The sequence below is a fragment of the Aptenodytes patagonicus genome, chromosome 2, assembly GCF_965638725.1.
Source record: "Aptenodytes patagonicus chromosome 2, bAptPat1.pri.cur, whole genome shotgun sequence".
Lineage (NCBI taxonomy): Eukaryota > Metazoa > Chordata > Aves > Sphenisciformes > Spheniscidae > Aptenodytes > Aptenodytes patagonicus.
In genome coordinates, this window is record NC_134950.1 from 131,590,833 (window position 1) to 131,611,262 (window position 20,430).

The 20,430-nt window shown below is 39.6% G+C and overlaps 1 protein-coding gene across 5 annotated transcripts in view; it reads left to right on the top strand.

The window, feature by feature from the left end:
• Positions 1-2,707: 2,707 nt before the first annotated feature.
• Positions 2,708-20,430, top strand: part of TBC1D5 (TBC1 domain family member 5) — a 338,077-nt gene continuing 320,354 nt past the window's right edge. For 3 of the 5 annotated variants that reach the window (XM_076331219.1, XM_076331224.1, XM_076331223.1), the window contains exon 1: positions 2,708-2,799. The gene's annotated coding sequence lies outside the window, so the exon portion shown is untranslated. Of the gene's footprint in view, positions 2,800-5,014; positions 5,056-8,249; positions 8,346-20,430 lie in introns of those variants that run through there. The other 2 variants (XM_076331221.1, XM_076331222.1) reach the window with 2 other exon arrangements.

Below are 20,430 nucleotides of genomic sequence, written 5' to 3' on the forward strand. Positions count from 1 at the left end.
CATTCATGCTTAAATTGGCATTTTAAGTGTTACGATGAGCCTAACAATTGATTGCCAATGAAACAAGAATAAACTACTTTTGGCAGATTCTGCTGTTGTTTTTCCTGCTGGCTTTTGTTCTAGCTTTTATTTTCCATGGGAAAATTTTCATATTGAGAATACTGAGAGGGCCAAATCTTTTAAGACATCCCCTAAGTGCACACACAATTAGGTATCCTATGTTCATATAATTACTCTAGTAGTTATTTAGACAACTCACAATTGCCTGATTTGAGTACCCAGTGGGAGTATGTGCCAAAGGCAGGTGCATACTTTTTTTTTTTTAACAGTAGCACAAATCTACAGGTTTATAGAAAAAAGGTTTTGATACTTTCAGTAAAATTTGTACTTAGTCAATCCTGCCTATACACCTATATCTTCAACATACAACGTGCTGCAATTCTTTACACTGCCATTTCGCCTCCCAAGCACATGCTATTTTTGCATGTGTCTTTATCTAAAATGCATTGTATTCCAAAAGCAGAAAATACGCACTTCCATGTATTTATAGTGGACAGGTCACTGTGATATATGCAGGCTGACTGTAGATGGCTGTATGATTTCTAAATCAAATGCTGTGGCCTGTACTGAACAAAATTATCATTTTATCACTGAGCTGTTCAAAGTATTCAAAACATGATAGATACTACTAGATGAGAATTACATGCTTGACTGCTTGGTTTTTTTTAATATCAAGATCTGCTCTGACACAAAATAAGTGTAAGGAGAGACAAACAGAAAATCATGATTTCAAACAGAAAATGAAATGATCTGATTGAAATTAACGGATATATGGACATGCAAGGAAATTCTCATGCCTCCGGATTTTTTTGCCCTGTTTTTTTTTCTTTTAAGTCTACTAACATTTAACTTTAAATGGCTCTTTCTACTTTAAACATTCTGTTGTTGCAAGAAATTTAAATGCATTGCTGTAAAACACTATCATCAGCAGGCCGGAACCTACTCTGGTCTCTTCTTCCTTAATCAAACATCTGGGAATCAAAAACATCTGTAGACTGGCACAGAGTTAAAACTTCCTCTCTAAGTATCTTTGGCAAAACCACATAGACGGGCTGATTATCTTGCCCTGAAATGGCCCACAAAGCAAAAAAGTTCCTCTCTAGGAATCAGGGGAATTATAAGAAATGTCTTCAGAGATTAGATACAATACATTCACCATGTAATTATTACTAAACTTACTAAGTTTTATTCCTGTTTCACATTTCTAGGTATATCTCAGATTGATCATCTTTCTTCCCATGTTGCCCTGAAGCATCATCTAATAGTCAAACAGTACCAGTTTTAGGTTCATTCTTCCAAGACTTGGGTTTAGGTAATAATTCTGCATCAGCGAGTATGGATGATGGAGTATGTCTCTAGTTTGTCCTTTCTGTCCTGTATTGGGACTCCCAAAGAAAAGCTTGGATACCTAGTGCACTACCAGGCATAATTAGAAATTACACAATTGTCACAAAGAGCAACCTACTACATATAGCGCTTCATCTTCAGACGGTTGCATAAATACATGCCTTGCAATTTTTCTTGCAAGTAAAATGAACTCTCCAATTCTAGGTGGTCCTCTACAACAGTTGACATTCCTTCAGGATTTTTAATGAAGAAAAGGCCAACGCCAAGGAAATGGCAGATCTACCGATTTCCCAAAACTTAAGCAAGCAAATCTTTTCTATTAAGCTGATTTCAAAACGCATGCCAGCAATTCAAGCCTGCCTTGCAAATTCAGGTATTTTGTCTCAGGTGAACTGCTACTCGTTTGTAGAAAAACGTGCTTAGAGGGTTTACTCCATTTCTTAGGAAGACAAGCGCTGCCGGGACGCCGGCATGCACCTCCGGCCCTCCCAAGGGCTCCAGCCGGGGACTCGGCCGGGGGGGCCTGGTCAGCCTGGGGGGCCTGGTCAGCCTGGGCCCAGCAAACGCAGCCTGCCACAGTTCCTTTTTCACACCACCACCTATTTCCTCCTTCCACGAAGTTTCCCAAGCGGTCTGAACCCGGCCAGTCGCTTCCAGGGAGCAGCGTACTGGGTTCACGTTAAATTACCTCATTTTAAGCTGCTTCCCCCCTCACCCCCGCCTTGCGTGACTGGTAACTGCACTCTGCGTACGCTTCATGTCAATAAAAGCGCCCCGGGCTTCCTCAGAGGGTAAATGGCCCCGAAAAAACGGAAAAACTCCCGATTTCGAAAAATCCCAGCGCCCTTTTGCTGCTGCCCGCCGGGGCTCGCGAAGAGCAGGCGGCAGCCGAGCTGCGCTACGCCACAGCCCGCGCCGAGGGAAGCCCCATCCCCGCCCTTCCCCCTCCGCCGCCTCGCCGGCCCGAGCGGGCCGCTACCGTCCGGACTCCCCGCGACCGCCCGACTCGCCGGGCACCCCCAGCCCAGCGCCCGACCAACGGCGGCGGACGCAGGGAGCAGGCGCAGCGCCGCGGGCTGTGTGGGCAGCCGCGGCCTCACAGCGCGGCCGGCGCCTGCGCGGAGGGAGGGACGGGGGATGGGGGGGCGGTGCTATCGCGCGTCCCCGCGTGCGAGCGGGGAGCCCTTCCCCTTCCCTTCCCTTTCCCGGGCCTCCCCCACCGCCTCCCCCTGCCCCGCGTCCCTCGCAGGGCGCCGGGCCGGCGCGGGGGTCTGTGTGCCGCGCAGGGAGGGAGGGAAGGAGGGAGGGAAGGCGGGGAGGGAGGGGAGAGAGAGAGAGAGAGAGAGAGGCTGAGCCAGATCTTCATGCCACTGCAGGCAGCAGCAGCAGCAGGTAAAACCAGCCCCAGAGCATCTGCTCCCCTTAACCCGCTTTCCCCCCTCCCCGCCGGCCGCCCTGCAGCCAAAGTGCGCCGCCCCCCGCCCTGGCCCCCGCCGAGGCCTTTCCCCGGCGGCGGCGCCTGGTCCCGCCGCCCCCGGCCGTCAGTGGGCAGCAGCGGGGTTGGCAGGGGCGGTGAGGCCTGCGCGCACCGGGCTGCCGCCGCCGCCGCTCCTCGGCCTCCTCACGCTCCTTCCCGCGGGGCTGTCCGCCGGAGCGAGCGGCGGCCCGGTGCTCGGCCCGGTGCGTGCTGAGGGCAGGTGCTCCCCGGCAGGGATCTCTGGAGTCAGAGCCTCATTTCTGGGAGGTGAAAGCAGGGAGGGAGGAGGAGGCAGATTTGTCACAAGGTTTCCCCCTCTGGATTTTTTCTTAATTGTTGTTGGTGGTGATCCTGCTGGCTGAAGAGGGAAGTTAAGGTCTTCCTGATTTTTTTTTTTTTTCCTCCAGGCCTTGAAAGAGTTTTTAGAAGAAGCTTGGTTTCCCTCCACTTTTCGTGCCCCAGAGCCTCTCTTCCTCCCTGTTCTCACCTATCTGACTCAGTCTGTGCTAGCTGTCCAGTTTATTGTCATCAGTGGTAGATGTTTAACTGTCACACTTGTTTTTCTTTAGGATACAGTAGTTCAAGTGGTGTAGAAGTCTGGATTTCAGTGCAAGGGCTACAATTAGCACATTTTAGATGTTTTATACTCTTAGATTGCTGTACTGTACCCATCGGTAGTTTAGTTTAGCTACGTATCCTATGGTATTACGCATCCTGGAGGCTTTATGGTCTGCTTGTAAGAAATAGTTGTTCCATCGTATTGACATAACATTGTTTTAGTGGTATATATGCTTTCGAATACCTAACGAACAACAAAATTGTTAGTTAATATGTGAAAGAATTCACGTTCCAAAATGTACTGGGATGGGACTCGGGAGACAAGAACAGTCCTCTAGTTCTGCCACTCAGCTCTACCACATCCATGCACCGCTTTACTCTCCTGCTTGCCTTCCCTTACAAAGTACTCTGAAACTTGGTTTAAAAGCACCACATAAGAGAATTACTTCTTTTCAGACCAATGAATCTTCATTAAAGTTGTTATTTGTCAGTTCTGTTACTTGCCACACACTAATTCAGCTATTTACTGATAATACCTCTGTGAAAACTAAAGCTTCCAAAAATGTATTCCAAATAAATGTGGGCTGATTGTTGGTATTGAAAATATTTTTAAAAATTTGAGGGTCGTGAAACATTCAGTTAAGTTAATCCTAGATCCCACCTCTCTCTGATTCATCATCCACTGTTACATTTGCAGCTTGCGGGTTGAAATACCATAAGATCTAAAACTGGTCAATAAGAAAAATACATTGTTTGTGGATGATAATGATTTCTGGTTTTGAAACCAGTCCTTTTTTTTGTAAATGTAATAATTGTCTGAGTTAAAATAATTGTAAATTACTAGTTGTCAAACTTCGTTTTTACTAACATGTGACCCATGTATGGCCTAAATGTTGTTACCCTAGAAGTCATATGTGTGTGTATATATATGTATAATAGTAGCGATTGCTGGAGTCGTTACAATTAAGGTTGTGTAATACATTCAGACTATCAGGTAAAGACAGAATTAGACACAGCCTACTCCAAAGAAATTGTTGAGTTTTTAAACTTGTATATTTTCTTACTTGAAATTGGTAACTGCGTCTGAGCCAACAACAGGAGCTTACCCTTGTATGAACTGTGAACCTACATAATGTACTTCAGTTCATAAAAAAGTACAAGAGCATGAGCAATTACTATTTTTACGTATAAGTGCATACTGGGAAGAAGGTGCATTTTTTTCCCTGTAGATTTTATGCTGGCTTCATAATTTAGATACTACAGATGTGGTAAACTCCTATGAAAACTGAACATTTCAGAAGATAATAATGACATCCTTTTGTTAATGAGATGAAGACAGGAGTCTGTTCTCCAGCTTTGTGGATGGGAAGGTGACTAAATAAGGCTTGTACTGGTAGCTTTGTTTAACGATTAATTAAACTGATGAGATTCTTGTATGTTTCACTTCATTTCACCTTCTCAGAAATCTGAGGAAGCCACAAACTTGATTTTTTACAAATAGTTCTCAGTTTCTGCTGCAATATTAGCAAAGCTGACTTGTCATACAGAAATCATTCAGAGCTTTTCTTAAAATACTGTGCCACCTGCGAGAGCGGCACTTACCTTTGAGAAATGTAAGTGAAAACATTCCTCTCACATTTTTCATTCTTTGCATTACAGGCTTGGCTTTACTCAAACGTTGTTCTTTTCTGTTTGCACTTACATCTTTTGGACTTTGGTACCTCATATTAATGTGCAAGAAAAATGTGATTTGGTGGAAATGTGTTATACATTCTCTGCCTGCCGGTGATTTACGCTAATGTAGAGATCATCTTTGCTATCTCCACGTTGTTGTTGCTATTATAACTTCATTATTCACTGGGGAAGGGCTATGCAAAGAACTGTTTTACGCTTTGCCCTGAAAGGAATTCTGTTGACGAAGTCTTAGAAAGTTTACTTCGTGCTCCATCCTTAGGAGTTTTATGTTAAACTGTTAGGTATGCTACTGTAATTGACAACAGCTGTTGCTGAGAACTGTGGAGGATAGACAGTTTCTAAGATAATCAGTTCCTAGTCCATTTGAGGCTTTGTTGATTAGCATGTGTAAGAGCATTTTGGATCAGGAGCCAGTGATGTCTGCAGAGTGCAAATGTGGTATGTTATCTAAACTGTTTGACTTAGACTCTACACTGCTCTGTAGTAAGTAAGTTGTAGGTTTTGTGTGGTTTTTCTTCTAGCCCAGTAAAATGCCCAAAGCAATTCAGTCTGTAGCCTATAAAAACCCAGATCTTTGGCTGAGTTGTGCTCTCAGAAGCAGAGGGCTGTTAAACATGATAGAAGGAGTTGCTTGCTTGTGTTTCGTTGTTACGTTAGTGAGGCTTAAACTCTATTTTTGACCTCCAAAAGAAGGGGCATAGCTGTTACCATTTCCAGTTTTTAGGAAGGTTGCTTCTGTAGTCTGTTTTGCTTAAGAATGTTTTTATTAGTTATCCAATTGTCAATTTTTTTCCTGATATCACAGCTCCTGTGATCAAATACTTTTAAAAAAAGGACTTGAAAATGGTGCAGAGTTTGAGGTCCCTGTCATATTGGATAACATTATAATCTGATAATTCATATTCTTTTTATTGATATTGAATAGAAAAAAGCATGATTACTCTGAATGTTATGGGAATCTGTGTGTGACAGTCTTTGAGGAGAAATGGTTGACCATGTTTGTACTCTGAAAGTTGGGATAAGAAGCAAGAGCCAAGCTGGAGCAGTTAGTCAAACTGCATCCAAACCTTGGAGATGAACATTCAACATTTAGCATATTTTGGATAAAGGTTGATGAATTACCAAACAGAATGGAAATGGGTATTTTGCCTCTGTTAATGATTAGATGTAGATTTCTCAAAAGCACTGAGTCATAACATGACCTGAAGTCTGGTTGGAAATCGTTTGAAAATAATAGGAAGAATCACGTGTCACTGATGTTGAACTGTATGCAGCAGAAGAGCGACAGTATCATGGTATCCTGTGTTCTGTTTAAAAAACCTCAACATTTTCCTTCTGTACTATTTAAGTTGAGGGGCTTTTTGTTCTGTTAATGGGCTGGCGAATTGTTATTTTACGTTTATTAAAGAACAGTATTACCACGCTACTAATTAATCTAGCTGTGTGTATGTGAAAAGTTCATGTGCTTGCTTAAGTTGACTTGCATTTAGTACTGCATCATGTAGTGGTGCATTAGAGTGAGGATCAATTCTATCTCAATACATGAGCATTTCACCTTAAATGTATTACAGCATCAGTTTTTGTCTCGATGTTTTTTTTTTTTCTGAACTTCTAGTTGGCTAAGCTTTTTTTTTTTTTAAGTGTATCAAGATACTGAGAATCTACCATTTACTTCTCTGGTCGATTTGTTTCAGTGATTCATCTTTTCCACTATTTAAAAATAAGGCATGCAATTATTGTTTGAATACATTTGAATGCATCTGTCTTTCACTGGTTCTTGTTATCTCGTCTGAATTCTCTATCATATCAGGCTGCCTTAAAACTTGATTTGTCCCTTTGACACTGAGTTTTCACTCCTCTGTGTGGTGGCAGTCCCTAGCATTTAAAGACAGATACAGATTTTAAAATACAGAGTTTTAAAAGAGCATCAACAGATCATAGATTTGCTGGGTTGACTACTCTAGGACTCTTGGATAAGTTTAACAAGTATGCTGATTTAAAATGTTTGTCTCAATGTTTTTTAACATCTGATCTGAAACATCTGTTTAACAAATGAGTCGGAAACAAAATCAATATAATGTGATAGAATTATACCATTTTGAATCTTTCCAACTACAGAATGAAAGTATTTATTGACTATTTTTCATCTTTCCTTATGATTTTTAACACTTGTGCCACCTCTGTCTAATCATGGGCCTCTGCTGTTGTTGAGGTGGTGTTTGTTACTAACATTCTTGTCTGTGTCATATGTGGATGTTTTGTGTCTCTCAGTTTCTATACTCTGTAACTGTAATTTATGTTGATGGTGATCCAGCCTCCCCTTTTCTACATTGTTGATCCTGCTTTTTTTTTTTCCTTACACTTGCTTCTTTTTTCAAAAACATCAGGTTTTGAACAGCTAGGATGAGCTGTACCCAAAATTGTCCTCTTTGTTAGCTGTAGAATTGCCTGACCATAGATAAAAGCCCTCTTAAGGAAGATTCCATTTTCATGTCTTTCTGTCTAAGATTTTTCTTCCCAGTCAATTTTGTTCATAGCTCTTTTCAGCTTCAGAAATTTTGAAACCTCAGGAATATGAGCGTGTATGTGCATCATATGTTTACATAGATGTCAGTAATCTCTATCTGGCTATGTAATCTGGTCATGACCAGTAATTCTTAGACTATCCCCAATTTCTAATCCAGTGACTTACTCATTTTAGCTGTTATAATGGGATATATGATAATTTCTCCGTGTTGGTTATGGTGAATGCTATTAGAAAATTGTTGCTAATAATTTTTAAAAACTGATGTTTTTACTGTTGGCTGCTTAAGATCCTGAGATATTAGGGTTCATTATTAAAAATACTTCAGTTTGACATTTTTCTTTCAGCACACTACAAATACGGGCTTGCAAAAAAAATCCTTCTGTTCTCTGGTTTGAGCTGATGGTCTGTAACAGACCTCTACTGGCATCACCTTCTGAGTTAGCTGTCTTATTTAACCCTTAGACCTACATATGGTCAGTATATCCTTTGGTTCTGAACTATCAGGTAACGAATGTCTGAATGATGTTTCTTGAAACCTGGATTGTGCCTGCTTGATAATAAGTGGTATTTTTATTTAATCTCTAGCTTTTACACAAGTGGACTTCTGGCCTTTTCTCTTTCCTGTTGGGAAGAAGTATAGCTGTGTGATGTGTATTGAGAATAGACTTGAATTTCGAGAAGGTATGGAACTTGTTGAAAGTTGTAAAGAATCTTTCTAGAATTGTAAAAGTGCATTTTTAGCATTTAGACTTCACTCTGATGTTAGCATAAGAATTGTACCTGGCATCAGATGAATTGTCATCCAGGACATTGTCACTTATAGTGGCCAACAGCAGGTGTTTTAAAGGAAGTTACAAAAAAAATGCCAAATTGTGGAATAATCTCCATACTGTTGAGCTCCTCAAATTCTTGTCAGTTTATAACGGTTTACAGTGCTGATCCTGAGTGTTCTTCCCCATAGTATTTTTCTTGTTGATATGTAATTTTAATAGGTGGGTGTTTTCATTATCTATGGAAGTATGTAATCTTTTCACAAATTTTACAGTGTTGTATTTATAATTTACCTTCCCAGTGTCATGCTCAGCACTCTTTTCTGAACTGTTAAGAGTAGCTTAAAGCTCAGTAGTTACTTGAGCAGTGCTGATGATTATTTCTTACCTACTGTACTTTAGATGCATCCACAGCAAATTTGATTTGCCAACATGCCGCCCATTTACTTACATTTTTTTTTTAAACATCATTAATCTCACACAGTATTGATGAATATGATTGTATTCTGGGTCCCGAAATTTTCCATTAGCACTGATGGATGTGACCAGTGGCTCGTGGATATACACAGTCTTTCCTCCAACCTTTTTTTTTTCCTTCCTGCCGTTGTTCACAGCAAGGCAACATTTATATCTGGATGAAGATCTGCCTATATTTTACTGATTGAAGCTTGACATGTTGCAGAGTTGAAAACTGTTGATGTATTTTCTGATCTTCCCCAACAGATTCTCTTTCAAAATTAAGATTATTTTCTTAAACCATGTTTAGTTTTTGTATCATCTCTGCTTTAAAAGGGTTTGTCAGTGTTCCCACTGACCTTTCAGATGTAAGTTTGACCTCTTTTAAAAGTAGAAACTTTTAAACCTGTAATGGTATGTTTCATGTTTATTTCGTAATCGTTCTCATAGCAGCATGCTTGCTACGCTGTAAATCTGAGTAAGAGGATCCAGTGTCAAGGTGATACTTTGATTTCTTGTACCTTCTTGACTAAACTTTATCTGGAGTATTTGTGATTAGCATTTAGTAGTTTTGTAGAGCCTTTCATCTATAAATGAAAATAACATTAATCATTTTCAGTGAGAGGGAAGTGACTTATTCAACAACTCAAAGGGGAAGCTCCAGTTAGAACCCAGATTTTATAACATCCCATCACAGCTAATACAGGAGCGCACTGTAAAATGTTTAATAAATCACACAATTTAAATGAGTTTGTTAAATGGGAGAAATGAAAAGTAATTTAAGCATGTTAAATAGTAGACTATGAAAAAGAAATTTGAGAAGTAGAGTGAAAGAGTAGGTATAAGGAGAATAGTACTAATGCTTCTGCGACAAATACAAGTAAACATCTCTCAATGTAAATCTGCTAGGTTATTTGATAATTGTGCTGGGGAGGATGATAGGGTTATTAATTTCTTTAGTGAGAAGAGTGGCTCTCAAATGATACTCATGCTTGTTTTGCATGGCCTGCTTCCTATAAAACTTATATGTACTTTCAGAATGGTGGCTTGAACACCTGCAGCATATACAGCCTGTTATTTCTATTGGAACCACATATTTAAAAAAATATATGGGAGCCTTGCTTGTCTTTCAGTTATTCATGAGTCAGTAGCATAGTGTTTCCTCCTTTAGGCCTGACTAATTTTTAATTTACATCATTTACACGTATGCCTGTGGTGCTAATAAATATACACAGTTTGGGGAAAAGTTAATAAATTCAAATAGATAACTGGGCAATTCTTTTATATAAGTGTGTGTATTTTTTGTAGACTGAAAACTAAACCTGGTGCTGCTTGTGATGTTATCTTTTAAAGTTTGTTTTACCCCATAATCTTTATGTACAGTGCATTAAGCAGTCAAGGCTAACAGGCCAAAGATTTCACCTCCTTTGGTTTTCATTGTAGATTGATATTTATACGTAAAGCTTATACTGGTTGTGCCCTGCCCTGCTTCATGAAAATATGTAGCAGATGATATTGAGAAGATTCTTTTCTTTTGAAGTATGCAGAATTCTGGACTCCTGTAAATTTAATTTTTGTGGCTGGATGAGAGAACAGTGGATGAGCGCAAGTAGAGGAAAGTGCAACAAGCAGGAAGTTTCTGACTTCCTGTAATCAGAGGAAACTCATGTCCCAATCAGTGGAAAGGTTTCTTCTGCACACATCAGTGGTATATTGTTCAGTCAAAAGTCAGTGTCTCAAACTAAAAAAAGGAATAAAAAAGCTAGCATTTTAGATTGATGGAGTGTGTGTGCTACAGTTAGGACTTGTTGAAATTTTTTTCAAATGCGCTTTTCAAAGAAGGCAGCCAATTAGAAGAAATGAGAACGTTTTATGAATGAAGGTAAACTTCACCTTTTTATTTGTGAATTTACTTCACAACTTTCTGGGGAAGTACGTACATCAGCGTGAAATGCCCTTTGAAATTTTATGTTGGTACTTTGTGTATTATTTTAAATAAGTTCATTATGGGCAGTTCTCCTTTCAAATTAAAAATTCGTTCCTATATAGCATTTCTGAAAAATACTGTAAGGCAGTATAAATATTTTACACTTGGAACTTTAGTGTCCCTTTTTCAGAAGGTTCCCTTCCGTAGTCAGGGTGGGTTTCACGAAGTAGAAAGCTACTTTGGGTTTTGGATTTGTGCAGTGGTCCCAACTCTTACTTATTATACTGCCCATGAGTCTTGATTTGAAGATTGCTTGATTCAGGTGCATGATGACAGTTGAGGCTTGACTGTGAGTCAGGGAATTGGAAAGAGGTTTAAGGGATAGATGGAATGATATATGTGTAGGGCAGGATGTACCTTCTCCATTTCCAGCTGATTACTAGCTGCTTGTGGCCCCTTTCATACTACAAATTTTTCAGAACTGTATGTGGACCTGAGCAGTTTGCTGGTTGCTTTTGTTTCCCACCTTTGATCTGTGAAGTTGTTTGTTGATTTGACACACCTTCAAGATAAAATGTCAAACTCCAGTTTGCGGAGATGGAAAAGCTGCCCAGTGTTTTGTGTCTTATGACTTTTGTCTTGAGCCTTAAGTACGTTCTTAGGGTGAAGTGAGAGGAATTCTGTGCCTGAGAAGAAATGAAAACATATATCGGACAGATACAGGTTAATATTAATTTTTAATAACCCTATCTGATGGTGATGTCAGGCATATACTTGGTGCAGTTATGCTGCCTTTACCCACAAATGCAGAATCCATTCATCGCAAGGTTCAGTCCTTATGAAACTGGGTGGGGAGGACCAGAGGACAGTAGCAGCTGCTGTCACTGGACATATCTCCACTTTGACGTTGTGCACGACTGGGATGGATTGAGGTACACATACAGAATGAACAAGTGGCACTATCAGCTGTTACAAATCTAGCTGAGATGCTATGTTACTTTAATAGCATTCCTGTGCGCGCTACAGCCTCAGTGGTTGGAGAAAGTCCTGATTTGTTTTTAGTATGTTATACATTTTTGTTCTGGTCTTTAGGGTTTTTAGATAAACTCAAAGTTCTTGTATATTAGAAGAAAAATATGTAGTTCTACCTATAAGTCAGTATTCAAAACTGACATATGCCAAGAATTAGAGCATGCTGTTGCTGTTTCATAGCTGTTGGGTGAGACTAGACTTTTACATTAATTTGCAGTAATAGTGTATGATCAGTCATGGTTATAATTTCCACTGTGAGTAATTTTATCTGAGAAGAGGGCAAATGTGGGCTGAGTGAACATCATTTTACTCCTTGTAACAGCTTTTCCAGATTGGGAGAAAAGTATGTTGATAGACTCATGCTATAATTTTTGTAGGTTGACTGGAGTGCTTCATTTTCTAGAGCTGCTGTTATTTATCATTTAGTCCATGAGCATGTTAGACACCTCCTAATACAGATAGTCAGTCTTTTGCCAGTGTTTCAAGGTAGCTTTCAGTAAGACTCAGGGTAATCTCCCATTTTCTATTATGCTCAGAAGCTTCAGACTCACACCATCCCCTTCCAGAAGTAATGGATCAATCTAGCTCAAGCCATATGAGCTTGAGAAAGAAGAATGGCCGGATAGGAAGTGGGTGACTAGGGCTTAAACCAGTGGGTTTAAGAGGAAAACCTTCAATATAAAGCTTATTAAGGCATTGAATAGCCTTTTTTCTTTTTTTTCTTTTCTTTTTTTAAAAAAACCACTGAGCATCTCTTTATTCTCTTACCTGTTTCTCTGCAGTCTCACTCTGCCCTAATGCTTGCAGCCCTGGACTTTCCTGAGCATGAAAGAACCTAGCATACTTCTAAGATTCCACCTTCTGGAAAAATGGAATAAAATCAAACCTAACAAAACAGAACATGTGTCTTGAACCCTTGCTGGCCATTATTCTTTCATGTTTTATTTTTTACAGTGTATGTCTCAACGTTTTGTTTGCCTGATTTTTGTGCATGTCAAGCTCCTCTGCTTCTGTGTTTTCAAGCCATGAGTAGATCCAGCTGCAACAGAAATAATTGTAAGGTAGTGTTGTGGGTTAACCACAGTAGGCAGCTAAGCACCACATAACTGCTCACTAGAAAAGAAATGTGGGCAAGGAAGAACAAATACGCTACCAATAAAGATACAGTTTTAGATATTGAAGCAGATTGTATTGGCTAACTGCATTTGTGGGAGTAATGGAAGACATAGACTTTTACAAGGGATTTTACTAAGGTTGTCTTCGACTATTGTAAAATGGTATGCAATGATAAAGATGCAAACAAAAAGAATAATGTGAAATTGCTGATGAGAGGCTTGATCATTAAAGACGACTGTCTTTACAGTTATTGAAGACTTTGGCAACCAGTGAGATGAGCATTTTAGAGGTTGCGCACTGCATGGATTGATTGGGAGGCGAGTTGGATTGCATGGATAAGCGGGGAAAATGAGAATTTTAGATGTATAGGCAGGTTGACTCTTACATGTATAGGTCTTACTAAAAACAACAAGAACAGCAACAAAGTTTCAGATAAGATCTGAATATACTGGAAGATGAAGAGGAGCAGATGAAGATCACCACTCACATGAACCTGAGTGGTGAAAATGGTGACAAAGGTGTATTTGATACTGAGAGAGAAAAAGTGGTTGAGGATTTCTCATTTTTCTCAAATATTCAATTTGCTTTAGAAAGAAAGCTATCTGTAGCAGTACGTTACATTAAGCAGACACTCTTTCTGATGTGCTTGGTATACTATCTGTACTTTCTCCTCTAAAAAAAAAAGACTCAAGTTGCCAGCAAGTCTCTAGATTGCTAGTATTGTATTTCAGCTAATGTTTCTTACACACCCTGACAAGACAATTTCTAAAATTATTATTCAGGTTAACTTCAGAGTAAGTGAAGGTTGGGTAGCAGTTTCATTTTTTCAACATGAGAGAATTTATCTTTCAAAGTCCTGAGTTACAGTTTGCAATGATTTCATCATTGAAAAGTATCCCGAACTGACAGCAATAAATTAACTGCCATTTCACTTGAGACTAATTCCTGTCTACAGTTAAGAATTTTGCTTGGTGAAACGTTATGGCCATGCCAATTTTATTGTTGTTAATTTTGCTTAGTTTTGAAGGAACCGAAACAAGTGTCAATTCCAGAATTCTGTTGGAGCAGCTAGTAATGGGTTTGTCATGATTCATTGCTATGCCTGTTTATGGAATCCATGGGATACTATGGCTTTCCATGTAGTCCCTTCTGATATGCTAACCTCTTCCCTGTAACTTGAGATACATTTCTGTACTTTCACTATCTTTACAGAACGTTTCAAAGTATTTTTACTTCCATTTGACGTTTGCCTTTTCTGAGGCTGAAGCTATGTTTTACTGTCAGTTCCTCTCAAAGTCTGTGCCACCATTATGATATATTGACTTGAAGACACAGGTAAAGGATGACAGACAGTGAAATGAAATTGAAATGCAAGCAGACTTTCTAATCACATGTACATGTAAACAAATGAAAAAACACTTAAATGACATCTGTTATCTTGCATAGGTGAAAGGCAGAGGGAGAAGCTCTCTCTTCAACACCGGACATTTGCTTTGATACCTTCCTCTCAGAGCTCTAGCTTTGCCATCGAGCCTCTTTAGTGCTTCTGAAGTGGACTGTCTTAGAGCCAGAGCTCAAAGTTCAACACCCTGCTGTAAGCTCTGTCATCTATGACAGTTGGTCACAGATCATCTGACCACGCCAGACCTTGCTGGGCATTCCTGCATCCACAGGCATGTATAAGTTACAATAGTTCTTGAAAGACTAGTTATTTTATTACTGTTGTGATGAAAGAAAAAAAACAACAAATAAACCCCCAAACTCCCTGTGTCCTCAGCCAACCTGGTTTCTCAAAGAGAACTTCTTTGTGACCTCTCTAATAGAAAAGATCTGACATCGAGTCTGGAATAACTGCCCCTTGTTAGTGACCCAGCTGCACCTTGATGATGGAATGGCAGAGATCTATCTGTTCTAGGTCTAGAGGGAACAACAGTGATGAGATGAGATTAAAGCTGGACTTTTGTTTCCCTCTGCCCAATTAAATTTGAAATTCCCTTTTGCAGAAATACGGTGAGGAGTGGCTGGTAACCATGAGGGGCTGCTCAGTGTCTGCCCTCTTGTACACATTGTCAAATCCCACCAGGTGACATTTGGCAGGGAATGTAAAAGGAAATGTCTGTCACCAAAAATAAGCAAATAAAACCCAACACTGTACTGGATGTGAATGGCTACATGTGAATTTAGTCCCAGTCTGTTGATGGGCGCAATGGAAATCTTAAATAATGACCTCTATGTGGCTTAGAACAATCACCTTCATTTTGTTTCGCTGGATGTCCCCTGATCATGTTCTGCCCAAAGCTGAATTCTTTTTTGCTTTGATTTTTCTTTTATACATCTGATCCTCACACTTTTTAATGTTCAGTAAGGCTTGTATAAGGCCAATTGATAATGTGTAACTGACTAAGAAAAACTCTTCTCATTCATTAATTGAAATACTTGTACATGGTGTCATGCATCTTTGACCATTCAGCTGTGGTGGATCTTGACATATATGCTTGTGTCACCCAGTCTGTCTTGGTTATGACAGTTCATGAAATGCGTTTCCAAGTACCACCTGTTCTCTTAATTCTCTAATGAATCAAAAAAAAAAAAAAAGAGTTGGGTTTTGTTTTGGGTGGTTTTTGGTTTTTTTTAATTTACATCTCTTTCATAAAGCCATAGTAGGTACTGGGAGATTTTCAATATGTAGTCAGTGTAAAAGGTGCTGTGTATACATATAAGCATTTTAGAATTCTAAATTGGATACATAACCTTATATATATGCATAGTATTACAAGCAAATTATCTCTTTGCTTTCAATGAATGTTGATCCTAAGAAGGTATCTGGAGCATTCTGGCCAGAAAACAGCTGCCGTTCCTAGAACAGCGTTGAAATGTGCATACATGGGAAAAAAGCTGGGAAAAACTGTTCTGTGACAGCTCACCATGTGGGCTTTCTTCTCCCACACTGTTAGGGCTGCCTTGGTCCATGAGAAATTTCCTACAGTCCTACAGGTGGGCTGTATTTCATAGAATCATAGAATACTTTGGGTTAGAAGGGACCTCTAAAGGTCATCTAGTCCAACACCCCTGCCGTGGGCAGGGACTTCTTCAACTAGATCAGGTTGCTCAGAGCCCCGTCCAACCTGACCTTGAATGTTTCCAGGGCTGGGGCATCCACCACCTTTCTGGGCAACCTGTGCCAGTGTTTCACCACCCTCAGTGCAAAAAATTTCTTCCTTATATCTAGTCTAAATCTGCCCCCCTTTAGTTTAAAGCCATTCCCCCTTGTCCTGTCACAACAGGCCCTGCTAAAAAGTTTGCCACCATCTTTTTTATAAGCCCCTTTTAAGTACTGATAGACTGCAATAAGGTCTCCGTGAAGCCTTCTCTTCTCCAGGCTGAACAACCCCAACTCTCTCAGCCTTTCTTCATAGGAGAGGTGTTCCATCCCCCTGTTCATTTTTGTGACCCTCTTCCAAACCCACTCCAACAGGTCTGTGTCTTTCTTATGCTGAGGGCTCCAGAGCTGGACGCAGTACTCCAGGTGGGGTCTCACCAGGGCAGAGTAGAGGGGCAGAATCACCTCCCTCGACCTGCTGGCCACGCTTCTTTTGATGCAGCCCAGGATATGATTGGCCTTCTGGGCTGCGAGCGCACATTGCTGGCTCATGTCCAGCTTTTCATCCACCAGTACCCCCAAGTCCTTCTCGGCAGGGCTGCTCTCAATCCCTTCATCCCCCAGCCTGTATTGATGCCGGGGGTTGCCCTGACCCAGGTGCAGGACCTTGCCCTTGGCCTTGTTAAACCTCATGAGGTTCAACAGGCCCACTTCTCGAGCTTGTCCAGGTCCCTCTGGATGGCATCCCGTCCCTCTGGCGTGTTGATCGCACCACTCAGCTTGGTGTCATCTGCAAACTTGCTGAGGGTGCCCTCGATCCCGCTGTCTATGTCATTGATGAAGATATTAAACAGTACCAGTCCCAATACGGACCCCTGCGGGATGCCACTCGTCACCAAAGCATTTGGTATTTACTAAACTAAAGTCTACTTGTTAGGCATTGCTACCTTCAGTGACTGATTTGTGGATGAAGACAATGTTATGGCAGCTGGTCTTACAGCTAGTGAAATGGTTCATTCTTAGACTTGGACCATGAGAGCACAACAAAGTTTTGAAATATGCAAAAGTAAAAGTAAATTAGACTTGCATTTATTAAGAATTTGTACTTTGTATCTTAGTTCTAGTTCTGCAGCCCACTCACTTGATCAGGTATACAGTCAGTGAATTGACAATTTTTGTTCAAGGACTCTCTAGTCCAGCATGTGGAATAAAGGAGGGTGAATGAATAACTAGCGCTTTGAGTGGTGACCCAGACTAATAATTAAACACACAACTATCTTGGTAATCCTTGAATAATCTAATCTTCACATTATCTTGTCATGTGACTAGAAGATAGAGGTGCAGCAGATTTCTTTTTACATTTAAGATCATGTGAAATTTGTATTCATAGTGCACCTCTTTTGATCCTGAAGGTAATCCCTCATAATAAAAAATGTTGAAGAACTTCAGGATGCATTTTCTAAGTTGATGTATTTTGCATTAGTAAAAGTACAGAAGATTGGGAAGTACAGGGTATAAAACTTACATGGGCATTATTCCTGTTATTTATGGTTGACTTGGCTTCATATTTAGATTTTGGACTTTAACTGATTTCATTAGTTAAGCTATTTTCTTTTTTTAGTAAGTATTACTTGCATTGTGTGTGTAAATTTAAGGTTAAAGTGAAATGGATATTTGTAATGGTAAGCACTCTGGATAGGTAGCCTATGCCATCTCTTTCTGGCAAGCATATGATTTCATGAAATTTGTTTACTGTGAAGTATTGTGTATGATGCTGTACGTTACTGAAAACAGCTTTAACAGTAGTATAGAGAATTACTTCAATGCAGTTTATTTTTTAAATCTAATTCACTTCCTCACAGCATACATTCTTTGGCTTTTTCTAGCATTTGAGAGAACTTCTGTTGTCTTGCTTTGCTATTCTGAAGGCATTTGTCTCTGTTATGGAAATTAATTGATCTGACAGGGGTCAGAGGAAATAGCTGTTGGTTGCCCATATGTTTTTGCTGCATGTCAAACAATACACTTGTTATTGTTATGAATTCTTACGTAAAATGGATAATAAAGTGCTGGTATGGCTAAGTGAAATAATGCATTACTTTCTGGGTGGCTGCTGAGTAAGCATGTAGTTCATGAAGTCAAACATTGAAGTCCTGGGCTTCTGGATGGTTAAGATTTGTTCCAGGAAGAAAAAATTGGTCTGGACTTACTTATAAGCCCTGAGTGACTTCACTGTTCACTTCATTGATGGAAAGACCTGCAGCTAAACAAACTTGAACTGACCAATATAGTTATTATCAAGATAAATTTACTGGAGGTGAGAGGTGGGAAGAAGAGGATGTGCACCAATCGGTTAAGTTAAACTATTGTCTATCCATTGTTTCTGGCTCTGTTTCTAGTCATTAACTGTTTATTTCTGCTGTTACTCTTCTGTAGTGGTTATGGTGTCTGCAGTATGTTAACATGAGTTTACTTGGCATGGGTTAAAATTTTATTTCAAATAAAAATCTGAAATTAAAAAGTAGGCATTGATGAATCTGATTTTTAATGACTAGCAGCATAAATCTTATAAATACACTGTAAAATTACACTGGAAGATACATTGAAAGGGATTTAGTGAATGTAAGCTTTTTTTTTAAATTAGAATTGTTTGTGAAGTAAGGATGGGCAGAATTATGTAGGACATTAGAGGTGACACTAAGAATCAGGAATTCAGGAAGGATAACTAAGGATAACTTCTGAACAGAAAATACGGTATTTTTAATTACCTTTATTTGAATTAAGAGGATGAAATAATGTATCGTAAGGCTGGTAGTCTTTAAACAGGATGAATTTTAGATTCTGATCTGTGTCAGTGAGGTGTTTTATCTTGAAGTGGGTAGCAATCGAATTTCCATGTGACTAATAAAATATGGATACTTTGGAGTTTAGTCAGTGAACAGATCTGAACAATTGTTCAGATTTAGATAGTGAAAGAAAAAAAAACATTGGTTAAAAGCTGCTTAAAACCTTAAATTACCTATCAATAAGAAGTCTTGGTACTGGAATTTAGGTGACAGCAGGAAAAATAAGATTAGTCAGGAAAACGAGGCCCGTGGTTGTTTATGGGCCTGGGTCATATACATTTGCCTTGCTAACGCCTTTTTAGTGTGATTAAAAATATCCAGAGGTTATGACATAAAAAAATTCACTCTGTGGAAAAAACAAAAGGATTCCTTATTGTTGGCTGCGGTGTTATGTTTTACTTTGAAGAAATTGACTTGTTTTACAGTTTCAGTCAAAGATCAACGCAATCATTTGAGCCTTGACTTTCTCTTCCAGGAGCCTGACAGAGCTGGCAGCATTTTCTTCTGTCAGGCTTTTGTTGTTTAAGATCAACTCTTTGACTCACTGACACTGTAATGAGGAGTAAACAAGCCCTGTTTCTTTGAGGCAATTTGTAGTATGTTTCTAGTGGATTCTGAATTTAACAGTATTGGTTTAAACAGTTGTTAAATCATGTAGCTGTATAAACTGCTTTACTAGTGGTAATAATTGTGTCGGGGAAATGAGTATCACAGCCCCGTATGGAGGGGTTTATCTTCGGTCCTGATGGTATCAGCTTCTGCCCTCCACTGCTACCTCTCTGCTTGCTTCAGAATATCGTCTCCTTGGTTCTCCTCCTGCATTTAACCACTACTTTGTAGTCACTGGATTTCAAATGTCCTGCTTGGCCTTTTTTTCCCCCACTGATAAATGTGTTAGGTAATTGCAGGTCCATGTGTGCTTCCGATCAACTACATGAATGAATGTTCTAATACATGGGGCTTAAAAGTATGTGTCTGTCTGAGAATAGGTATTCAGCAGGGTTTAGGGGATAGGATGCTGCTGAGAAGCAAAGGTTTAAATTTCATGTAGTGTCTGTGATTAGAGAATGTAACAGTGGTGTCCCTTAAAACCACCGTAAGAATCAATGTCTACAGGTACTCATCCTGTCTAACAGGTATATAAACATCTGAAGCCTTCTGGATCTCTGATGTTAAAAAGAAGACAGGACGTTGTGTCTTGCAGAATCTTTAATAAAAATAAGTTTAAAAAAAAAAAAAGAAAATTACTGAATTCAAGATTCCATTGGTATTTTATTTTATTTTATTTTATTTTATTTTATTTTATTCTGTGTTCTAACAAAAAATAATGTTATCTTTGTTTACTTCTCAGTGGTTGGTGTCTATTCACCGTGCAATTTATTGTTCATTGATGACATTTTTCAGCAGGCCTGGAAGCTATGATAATTAGGTAACAAGAGTTAAAGGAAAGTTACGTTGGCATAATTATTTGAGGAAATTTGCCTCTTGTATTCCAAATTCCATATGGGGTAAGCTAAAA